Genomic DNA, 12,025 nt, shown 5'->3' with positions numbered 1-12,025 from the left:
CACCTTGTGAATGCCTTCATTGTTGACCCCAGGCCTCCTTCATCCGGAAGCTTCTTCGCGTTTCAGAAAACGTACCTCATTGCTTCACGAATGATGACCTGCACAGCTTTCATAATTGGGGTGCGTGGTAGCAGTCTCAGCAGCTGGCAACGCACGTGAAAAGACGTACACTTATTGTAGGCTGCGTGTACGTTGTTTTCCCACGTGCTGCCCTTCGTACAATTTTCTTCTGACTCACGAGAAGTGAACGAATTTCCCTGACCAACGCTCGTATCACCTCTTTCTGCTTTCGCTTTGCACAGGAAACTCTAAGGCGTTTCTTCAAAGCACGCCGTGGCTTTAAAGGCGAGATTTCGGAGGTAAGGCTGACGCTGGCGTTAAAATTGTGCGCAATTTCTTGCTCAGGGCGAAATTGTTCCAATGCTCTAACTGCATATTATCTACGTCTTCCTTGAAGCAACGGTAACAGTTCTGACAGATGATGTTCCTTTCCAGCGCACGAAGAGCTTCGGGAAGCAGGATATTTTTGAGAGCAGCGACATCGAGCTCATTAAAGGGACACTGAGGACAACGCTATCAAATTTTTTTTGTTAGTAAAATCCGAGACTTCGGCATTTCGTGGCTTTGTTGCCGCTTGTCCGGCAGCGAAAGGTGCATTTATTGCTAAGAGATTTGGATTCGAAGTTGAAAAACTTTTTTCCCGCCGCTGAGATTCAAACTCGCGACTCTCTGATGACGAAATAGGAGAAGAGTGATGTAAAGCGGTGGAAACGAGGACTCCGTGATTGCTGGCATTGAGCGCTGCGTTCACGCCTAGCAGCATCCAAAATGAAAACTACTCCCGACCGGACGCTGAAGGCTTCTATGAGCCGTCGTCGCTTCGTTTATGTTTGCCCCAATGTTACGATGGCACCCGTTCCTAATTCCGACAACAAAGCTCTCGCAAAGAACTGTGGTCTGCATTCAGCGACTTCAACTCCACAGAGCGTGCGATGCTTTTGAGGGCTGAGGCGGCGGGTCTGGCAAGAAAGTCCTAGCGCCGATGAGTCGGCAGCGTCGCTGTCACCGCCGAGCCGCCGTCACGACTGATGTGTAGCGACTGGTACGTGTGGGCATATTAAAATTCTGTAATTATAGTCTTCGTAGGGCTGGTTATGCAGCCCAGCATCTTGGTACGTTGACGAAGTGAAGGCGCGTTGGACATTGGCTATACACAGCTCTATTTCCTTGTCGTAGTTGCGTGCCGTTGCACGAACTTCGTCCGAGGAACACTTAGAGAGGCACTTGAAGGTCCTCTGCTGCTCCGCCATGGTAAATCGAGGCGCATAACGAAACTAGGCGGGCACGCAGAAAGCATAGCCGCGAAGCACCCCGAAACATACCGACACTCAGCTGGCTGCCTGTTGCACCGCCAATTGCGGTTTTTCTTTGAGTTCCAACATTCATTTTGTCTTTTTTCCGTCTTCCTCGGGTGATAAAAGTGCATTGGTGCTTCCAAAACAAAACTTATACACTTAAGTATCGATCAAACATGTAACCTTGATGCAACTTTGTCAGCCTCAGAGATCTGTGTCCCTTTTCTTCTATTTCATGATCACGCTTGTACTTGTGAGATAGGCGATACCCGTATTTTAGTTCTTGCTCATTTCTACCTTACAAGAGCTTTAACTTCAGAAAGAGTGGTGTTTTTGTGGTTAGGATCTGGTACTCTCTCTATACAAGCCAACTTCCACTACTTCTCAGTGTCCCTTTAACACCGGGAAATTGACGCCACCTTTCAATTCGTTTGTTGTGCATTTTTGAGTAGTGAGCGCAAAACGTACGCCTCGGATATTTATTCATGCATGCGAAAGCTCACCTCTCCTGAGTACTCTGGCGGGGCAGAAGGGCAGGACACAGAGGCAGGGCCGAGGGCTGCTTTTACAAAAGGTTGTGAAGAAATGTAACAACCTTTTCCGCTTCAAAGACTGCGCACCATCCACACTGCTGCTGTTTCGACCGAACGTGTGAGCTGAGATGCCCACGTATTCTCGACAAGGGAGCTATGTAGCGCATAGAAAACGTGAGAGAATATAAAGCGACTCGGCCGTCTACCCGGACCGCAAAACGACACGCGAAACTCAGATCAGACAACACCCGCTCACCGCTCCAGTAGGCTGGTTGTGTCGAAGGCTCAGACAGAACTGACAGGCGTATAGGACAGAATTTGGGTGCAGTGCGAGGGCCTCCATGCGGCGGCGGCGAGCGTGGTGGTACGATACTCACGATCAGGCCAGCGTTACGTCTAGCTACGAAGCGGCTGCCCGGAGCAGTACTTCCGTTGAGCGGCGGCAGCTCGTTAAAGGCACCTTCACAGTTGCGACCGGCGTAATGCATTTTCATCTAAACTACCACTTAAGCTAGTTTTAAATATGCGCTAAAACATGCACTGTGCCATATAAGTTGCAGTGTTAAACCAAATATGAGCTGCAAATATTGTATTAAAGGACAAAAAAACACACACATAGAAATCGCCCTCACGAACTCGGTAAAAATATAGCCGCATGCAGCCAGTACTAAATCCGAGTTCTGACTTACGCTTTCGAAGACGGAATGCTAAGCAATCTAAAAGAATAAAACATAGCCCGTGTTTTGCATTTATTGACATAATTTGGAACAATACAATGCCACACATTTGGGTGTGTTATAATGGTAAAATACTGAGGATTGCCCACCGAGGTTCTAATTAAAATCGAAGTTTTTTTCTTGAAATTAAAATCAAAGTTGACACTGTCTTTCACGTTTTTGAATTTTGATAGATTCTGAGGAGCCATTAAGAAAAAAACTTACTGGTCCAAATCTACAAATTTTGTCGGAACTGAGGAAAAAGAACTAGAAATACTAAGAAAAAGATTCAGCGCTGAGATCTGAAAGTATCTTGCCTGAAGGTCGGGCCGAAAAGTGGCTTTTTTTTAGGAGCACATAGCTCTTTGAGGAAAGTATACGATTTTTTTTTTTCGGAAAAAAAAACGCAAGCAAAAGAAGTTATCTTTAATACCTCAAAGAGTACAAGGTGCACACGAGTACTGCAGAAAGACTAAGGTACAGCAAAAGTTTATTCCATACGCAGCAGGGCTCGAAACTTCCGATTTTTCCGAAATCGCAAAAAACGACGTTTCCACTCTATTGTCATATACGACCTCTTTCCCCAAGAAACCTACAGCGTTTCTTGCGAAACCAAACACCATTCCTTTGTGTCGACCGATTTGCGCATCACATATAAAAATTTCGCTTAAAAAATGGTCATGGGACCTTGATTACTGCTCTTCTCTGAACACACCCATATATATATATGGTTTGGTTTGGTCCGTGCCGTCCCCGTACTAAGCTTACCGACCTTGCTAGGCTGAGCGGGGATGCTATTAAATTTAACAGTGTTCTTAAAATTAGCTTACTTCAGCGCCTAGGTCCGGAATAAAACACTACACCAAACACTACCTTCACAAGATCGGAATAGAAACTAACCTAAATTACGTACAGTGCCACACTCCAGAGATTATTCGACACTTTCTTTGTGAGTGCCTGCGTACTACACTGATGAGAGGAGAACATTGGAGGCGACCGTGAGGCAACTGGACTCTCGCCCTCTCTCTGAAGAAACTCTTCGCGGCGCCAGGGCGAAACGTGCTGAATGGTGGCGTGTGACGAAGGCAGTTTTTATGTGAAAAAGGCCTGGGTACCCGTCTGTGACCGCCTGTGCTGTACCTACGGTTTACACAGTTCACACGGTTGTGTTTTTATGGACTCCAGTATGTGTTAATGACATGTGCCGGTGTGTGTGTTCAAGACACGAGTTTCACGTGCGTCTACTCACTGTGATGAGAGTGCCAGCCAGTGTGTGTGTGGACATCACCCATGCAACTCATTGTATTATGCCATCATATACCTTCATTTACACTTTCCCTTTCCTGCACTTCCCTTTCCCATGTGTGGAGTAGCAGGCCTGGGCCATGTTACCACTGGCCGACCTCTCCTTCTTTACTTATCATTGAAATCCCTTTCTCTCTCTCACTTACCCGTTGTCAGGTGTGTGAACGCGTTTAAACTAATCAGCTGCGGCTTCGGCTGCGGTGGTGGCAGACAGCGGTTCGCAGCCTAATTGCTCCGTACAACTGGTTGCAGGTTGCAGACTGCGCGACGGATTTCTCCTTCGCCTGGAATTCCAAAGACTGTGGGACCTGCAGTAACCTTCTTTGAACTGACCGGCTGTGGATGCACGGCATTTCGTTTCCTGAAGCAACTACCGCTGCTAGCGTCACCAGGCTGCTATCACCGGAATGATTTGTGCCGCTCCTGTCACGCCCACTGCTCGTCACTTCGGCTGCGGTGGTGGCAGACAGCGGTTCGCAGCCTAATTGCTCCGTACAACTGGTTGCAGGTTGCAGACTGCGCGACGGATTTCTCCTTCGCCTGGAATTCCAAAGACTGTGGGACCTGCAGTAACCTTCTTTGAACTGACCGGCTGTGGATGCACGGCATTTCGTTTCCTGAAGCAACTACCGCTGCTAGCGTCACCAGGCTGCTATCACCGGAATGATTTGTGCCGCTCCTGTCACGCCCACTGCTCGTCACTTCGGCTGCGGTGGTGGCAGACAGCGGTTCGCAGCCTAATTGCTCCGTACAACTGGTTGCAGGTTGGTGCTTTCGCCTTTCATTTTCAGTCTTGGTCTTACCCTGCTGCCACCGCTGCCGAAAGTGTCTTGCTTTGTGCTGTGCCTTTTTGACTTGTTGGCCCGTGTTAGATAAGACATGGCTGGCCGCGATAAAGTATGTGCGGCATGTTCGAAAGCAATTCCAGCCAAAGGCCGTGTAATGGAATGCTCTGAATGTAGCAACTTGTTCCACCTAGGAAAATGCTCTGGGGTGTCTGAGGCTGCTGCGAAGGGAAAGGCTGAGGCTTTTTTCGAGGTCTGGAAATGTGGCACATGCTATTCGTCACGCCTCAGAGGGGCGGGAGGCGGCAAGGAGGGAGACGAAGTCAATATACCTGTCATTCTCAGTGCTATCCTTGCGAGACTTGAGAAACTTGAACATCTTCCAGAAAAAGTTGACAGTATTGACAAGTCGATCAATATGATGTCAGAGAAATATGATGAAGTGTTAAAAACAATGGCTAGACAAGAGGCAGAGATTAAGGAACTTCGAAAGCGAGTTGTTGTCCTTGAAAGTTGTAGTAACAGTGAGGAAGTGAATCATCTGAAGGTCACTGTGAACGATTTGGAGTGGAGGAGTAGACGGCAAAATTTGGTATTCCACGGCATTTCGGAGTCAGATGGTGAGAATTTGCTTGAAAAAGTTAATGATGTGGCCCACTCAATTGAGCTTCCTGAGCTGTGCGAAGGCGATGTGGATGCCGTACACAGGCTTCCCGCGAAACAAGGCAAAGTTCCAGGTGTGCTAGTTCGTTTCACTTCCCAGAAGCTCAGAGATCAATGGTTTTTGAAAGGCAAATCACTCAGAACGTCTGACTCTGAGGTCTCAATCGTAGAAAACCTGACTCGGTTGAACAGAACGCTTCTCGATTCTGCGAAGAAATGGGCTGATGCGAATGCCTACAAGTATGCCTGGCACCGGAACAACAAAGTCCTTGTACGAAAGGCGAACGGGGAACTGGCACACGTGATTCGATGCGATGACGATTTGAGGAAGCTGTTGCAGTGAGTCACTGCTCTTGGTTGTTAGTTCCTTCTATATGGGTGATACTTACCTCTCTCCTAATGATATTAATAATGAGGTTCAGGGCCAGTCTAACTATTTTTCAGTGCTATGTTTGAATATTCAGTCAGTTCGTGATAAACATGACATTTTACGTGCATTCCTTGAACAGTTTAAATTCATGTTCTCTGTGGTAATGCTTACTGAGACATGGGTCAAAGACAAAGTTGATTGTCCTGAGCTGCTCAACTATCAGTCTTACTTCCTAAACAGAACAAGCAGAAGAGGTGGAGGCGTTTCTTTGTTTGTGCTTGATAGTGTTCAGTGTGAAAGGGTTGATGAGATTACTTCGGTTACACCTGATTATGAGGTGCTCTCAGTTTGTAGCAATAGGAACCTCTTCACTGTTGTGTATCGCCCCCCGAATGGTTGTGTTGAGAACTTTTTTCACTATATGGAGCATGTTTTTCAATTTGCCGCTGAATATAATTACACTGTATATATAGGTGGTGATTTCAATGTCGATATGCATGAAAATACACCCAGAAGGTCACGACTATCATTACTAATGGAAGCATACTGTCTTGTAAACGTTGTGGCATTGCCTACACGCATAACACCCACTACAGCAACACTTCTTGATTTGCTGATTACAAATAACGCAACAAATGTGCTCTCAACCGGGGTTATTAATTATGCTATTAGTGACCACCTGCCTGTTTACATCGTATGTAATAGTGTGCCTGCATTAAAATCAAACTGTAAACAAACAAATGTAAAAATACAGCAGATCACCTCAACTACGTTAGAAACATTTCGACGCAGAATAATGAACGTCAATTGGGAACCAGTTTTTGCTGCATTGACTGCTGACATAGCGTTTAGTTGTTTTCTGAAGATATTCGCTTGTATATATCGTAACAGTTTTCCGTACAAAGATGTAAAGAAACCAAAACGAGCTCGTAAACCCTGGATTACCTCGCATATTCTTCGAATGATTGCCAAGAAAAATTCCCTCTATCAGAAGTTCTTACAAAGTCGCAGTCCAGAATCGTGGGCAACATTCAAGAGGTACCGAAACAACCTGAACTTAACTTTAAGAAAAGCGAGGAATGCATATCACCTTAACATGTTCGCTGGCTTGACCGATCAAAAGAAAGTTTGGAATAGGTTGAATCGAGTCTTGAACCCTAACTCTACAAATACAATTGAAAGTATTACAATGGAAGGCATTAGTTATAGCGGACTCGCACTCGCAAATAAGTTTAATAGCTATTTCAGTGGACTTGTTGATAGTGAACACAATAATATGGCATTGGATTACATTACGAATCATACAAGTAACAGTATTTTTATAACATGTTGTGACGAAAATGAGGTGCTTAATATATATAAAGGCATGAACAATACAAACAGTGAAGATGCTTTTGGACTGAAAATGAAACCTGTTATGTACGTCTTGGACATTTTCTGCCCAATTTTAACTCATATTTATAACTTGTCTTTGACTACCGGCATTTTCCCTTCGGACATGAAAATAGCAAAAGTAGTTGTTCTTTATAAAGGTGGTTCGAAAAACGATCTTGGTAATTATAGACCAGTGTCTATATTGCCTATTTTTTCTAAGGGCTTGGAAAAAACAATACATTTACGACTTTCCAATTTTCTTGAAAAATACAACGTGATAACTCCAAGACAGTTTGGTTTTAGACCTAAGTCCTCTACTGAAATGGCTCTCCTGAAGCAAAAAGAAATAATCTTAAATAACATTGAATGTAAACAAATAACCCTTGGAATATACATAGACTTCTCCAAAGCATTCGATAGGATTCATCACGAAACTCTTCTTCTTAAACTTTCTGCATACGGTGTCCGGAACAAGGCACTATCTCTTATCACCAGCTATTTAACTGACCGATATCAGTACGTTTCTATAGATAATCATCGCTCTACTTATAATAAAATAAAGCATGGTGTACCTCAAGGAAGTATCCTTGGTCCCTTATTATTTAATGTATATATTAATGACTTAGTACAGATTGACTCCGAAACAGAATACGTAATTTACGCTGACGACACTACTTTATTTCTGTCTGGCACCAACGCGAATGATGTAGTGGAAAAGGCTAACAGCGTGTTGGGCAAACTTAACTCATGGTCTGAAAAAAATTCCCTACTAATAAACACACGGAAAACAAAGGCGATATTTTTTAGAGCTAAAAATGTCAAATGGGCTGTACATACAGATTTAGTATTGGGTGGTAATATGATAGAAATAACTAATGTTGTAAAAACACTTGGCGTTCACTTCAATGAATTTATGCTATGGGACTACCACATCGAGCAAATGGAGAGTAAGCTAGCTCGCGTTGTCGGCATACTCAGAAGGTTAAAGTGCATGATACCTACTAGGACAAAACTTGTTATTTACCATGCCCTCTTTGATTCTCATGTTAAATATTGCCACTTGGTCTGGGGTACAACGACGCAAACTAATATTCAGAAGGTTTTGACATTACAAAAAAATGCAGTCAGAGCAATTGCGGGTGCCACATACTTAGCACATACGAGTGCTCTATTTGCAAAATACCGCATTATGGATGCAAGGGTTGTTCAACAGTACCGTGTAATTCAGCAGTACAAATCTCAGGTACATAGTGACACCACATTTTTTGCTGACCTTGCGAATCTACGGGAAAATACCGCTGTTCACAACACAAGACACTACGAATATTGGTATGTACCTTGTCCACGCACAAATTACGGTTTTCAAACTCTCAGGTATGTGTTGCCATCTTTCCTTAATAGTAACGCTTTCACTAATCAATCCATTCTTTCCGTTTCATATAACGCTGTCAGAAATATGTTCTTACAAAAAAATGAATCATATCCAACTGTAAAATAAACAAAGTGTCCATGTGCTGTGATTAAACTATCATTTGCGTGTGTGTAACAGTACCGAGACTATTCTGGTGATCTGTTATGAAGATATTGTACATATTTGTTATTTCATGCATTCTCTTGTTATTGTTTTACTGCTGTCTGTCATCGCCGTGCCAAGCCGCTACGGGAGATGGGAGCTTTGTCAAGCCGCGTGTGCGGCTTTTTTTCCTTTCTCCTCAGCCATTGTACATGACTGAAATAAATGCACTGAACTGAACTGAACTGAACTGAGATGCTTTGTCGTTGGTCTTAGCCAATAAGCACCTCAAAACGTGTTAACATCATACTTTTCATTTAAAAAACTGCGCTAAATACTGGACTAAAAGTAACAGCATGGAATTTAAATCAGGCTTCCCATCCGGGAGCAATATCATGGATCACCGAAAGGGACGGAATAATGTAAGTAATGTAATGCTCCACATTAACCACTCTCGCCTCGGTTTACCAATGTGCACAAATGCGCTGGCTACCCAGGGTCAACGATACCAGGCAATGCTGTTCGGGAACCAGCCCGTGGCTCTAATATTCAGGAGCATTCAATAGCAGCACTCTTTAAAGCGACCGATTCACCAGCAGGATGAGGAAGCTTACCGGGCGCACTTTCCTTTGTGCCGGCAAATGCTTATACGAGGTCTGTTAGAAAAGTATCCGACCTTTGGCCGTAGAAAAAAAAACTTCCATAACTCGAGCGTTGAAAACCTAGTCACCTTCAAAGTAGTCTACTTGGGACTCCACACACTTCTCCCAGCGGTGCTGCCATTGTGGGAAGTATTCCGAAAAGGCCCCTTTCGGAATGGAGTTTAGCTCAGCTGTCGTTGCAGCCATAATGTTCTTCCTTGTCTGAAATCGCGCTCCTTTCAATGACCTTTTGATTTTGGGAACCAGCCAGAAATCGCAGGGGCCATATCAGGACAGTAAGGAGTCTGTTGAACTACAGGAGTCTGGTTTTTCGCCAAAAAATCTGAATCGAGTCCGAGGAATGTGCAGGAGCATTGTCGCGATGGGTGCGCTAATTTCCTGTTGACCTCAGCTCCGGGTTCTTGCGCCACACAGCATCACGTAGGCAACGGAGGACATCCCTGTAGTACTCTTTGGTCATTGTTTGACCCTGTGGTGTGCGTACTCGTGGTCTGCCACACAGAGGGTGTCAAAGAAAGCAGTCAGCATCACTTTCACATTGTTGCGCACTTGGCGGGCCTTCTTAAGTGTTGGCGACGTGGAATGCTTCCACTGTGACGACTGGGATCTGGTTTCTGGGTCGTACCTGTACACCCAAGACTCGTCAGCAGTGATTATGATGTTGATGAAGTCAGGGTCACTGTTTGCGGAATCCAGCATGTCCTGTGAGACTTAAACACGAAGCTGCTTTTGCTCCACCGTGAGAAGCTTCGGCACGAATTTCGCCGCAGCTCTCTCCATGGCCAAATCTTCGGTGATAATGGAATGTGCGGAGAAATTGCTCATGTCCACCTCTTCCTCAATTTCTCGGATAGTCACGCGACAGTCCCGCATCACCATAGCGTTCAGTTCGGCAATGACCTGGTCATTTTGGCATGTTGATGGCCGATTGGAGCGTGGCTCGTTCTCCAACGATGTGCGGCCATCTTTAAACCAATTGTACCACTGCTTAATCTGTGTGCTGCTCATAGCATCGTCACCGAAAGCAGTCTGAATATTTCGAATGGTTTCCACTTGGCTATCGCTCAGTTTATGGCAAAATTTGATGCAGTAGCGCTGCACCTTTCACTTCGCCATTTTCCTTGCAATAAAAAACCGACGAGAGCACTGCGCACTGCCCCACTCAAATGCTGCGTACCAGCGACTGACGCTATCGGCAGGCGGGAAAAAATTCGTGCATGCGCACGAAGGTTCAAGGTCACGTGATGCAAGCGCGCTTGTTTCATATCCATCAGGTGTTCGCAAAAAAAAAAAAAAATAAAGTCGGATACTTTTCTAACAGACCTCGTATATGTGCGCCTCGCGAGTCAAACCTCGAGGCAAGTGAAAAGCAGCCGTCTCGTAAGAGGGTATCGATAAAATGTTTGCGTTATTTTATTTCTTTCTTTTCTCTGCCCTTGCCGTCCGGGCAGCGTTCAATTTTCAATTTCAATTTATTTTCGAATTTCTTTTACAGGAAATACAAACACTTTTTGGACCCATAGCCAGCGGCTAGTTCGGGTCCAAGTACACGAAACACGTAAAAGCAAATTCAAAAACGGCGGACATATACAGAAAAGCGTAAGCGTTGTACAAGATTAAAAGCAAAGCAGTCTAAATAAAACTGGTAGATAACATTCGGCGCGGCAAAAGAAAGAAAATAGCTTTGAAAACATGACATGCAAAAAGAACTTTCGGACATCAAGTGTTAGTAAAAACTATCGTGTTACATACAAAGTACATAATAACAGAAAACTGTGACGAAAAAAGAATTTCAGGTTAAATCAATTATTTCAATTAAGTGTTTTTTAAACATACCAGCAAAATTGTGTGAGTTTTTAAGAGAAATGGGTATCGCGTTCCAAATTTTTACCCCAGCAGACTCCACTAAACGCTCACCATATACATTGCGGATGGTAGGGAGGTTGAAATTGCCGAAAGAGAGGTTTCTAGTGGACCGAAGCGGGAGATGTAGTATTGATGCATGAAAAGGGTGGTTGTGTCTTACTATGTTGTGAATACATACAGAGATTTTTAATCGGTACAATGAATCAAATGGAAGGATCATTGACTTGCGGAATAACGGTTTGCTGTGCTCATAACGGTTGGACTTGTTTATTATTCTTAATGCACGTTTTTGAAGACGGATAATAGGATTTAAATACGTATGGTAAGTTCCACCCCATGCTTCGACACAGTATGATAGATGGCTTTCGATGAAGGCAAAATAAAGCATTCGTAATGTAGAGATGTCAAATAATTCCTTAACCTGATGAAGAGCATGACATCCAGATGCCAACTTCCCGCAGACTGCCTCAATTTGGTGTTGCCAGTGTAAGTGGCTGTCAAATGTGACACCAAGATATTTAAATGAAAATGTGTGTTCTATTAGTGCATTATTTACAAGGATTCTGACATCAGTTGGGGCGATTAGTTTTCTTCTTGAATGGAATATCAGGTATTTAGTTTTTTTTCGTGTTTATTGTCAGCTTGTTAGCTGAGAACCATTTCGCTATTTTATGGACTTCTTGATTCGCTTTTTCCTCTAGCTCTTTCATTGTATCTGCCGTTATAATTAAACATGTATCATCAGCATACATCAGAAGTTTTGAACAGCCGATAAATGAAGGTAAGTCATTAACGTATAAGGAAAACAATAATGGACCAAGTACGGATCCTTGCGGTACTCCAGTGTAAAGCTTGTGCGGTGAGGATGTAAAGGAATTCATTA

At 44.0% G+C, this 12,025-nt stretch overlaps 1 protein-coding gene and 1 pseudogene across 1 annotated transcript in view; both read right to left on the bottom strand.

The window, feature by feature from the left end:
* The window catches only part of LOC149351811 (uncharacterized), a 3,539-nt pseudogene extending 1,163 nt beyond the window's left edge, over positions 1-2,376 (bottom strand).
* LOC149351810 (glycosyltransferase 25 family member-like) overlaps positions 1-12,025 on the bottom strand; it is a 372,526-nt gene that overhangs the window by 135,241 nt on the left and 225,260 nt on the right. The window lies entirely within an intron of this gene.

Source organism: Amblyomma mixtum, chromosome 3 (genome assembly GCF_055824585.1).
Source record: "Amblyomma mixtum isolate Tamu chromosome 3, ASM5582458v1, whole genome shotgun sequence".
NCBI classification, from domain to species: domain Eukaryota; kingdom Metazoa; phylum Arthropoda; class Arachnida; order Ixodida; family Ixodidae; genus Amblyomma; species Amblyomma mixtum.
Note: the sequence above shows the minus strand (reverse complement) of the source record. Positions and strands in the feature narration are given on the sequence as shown.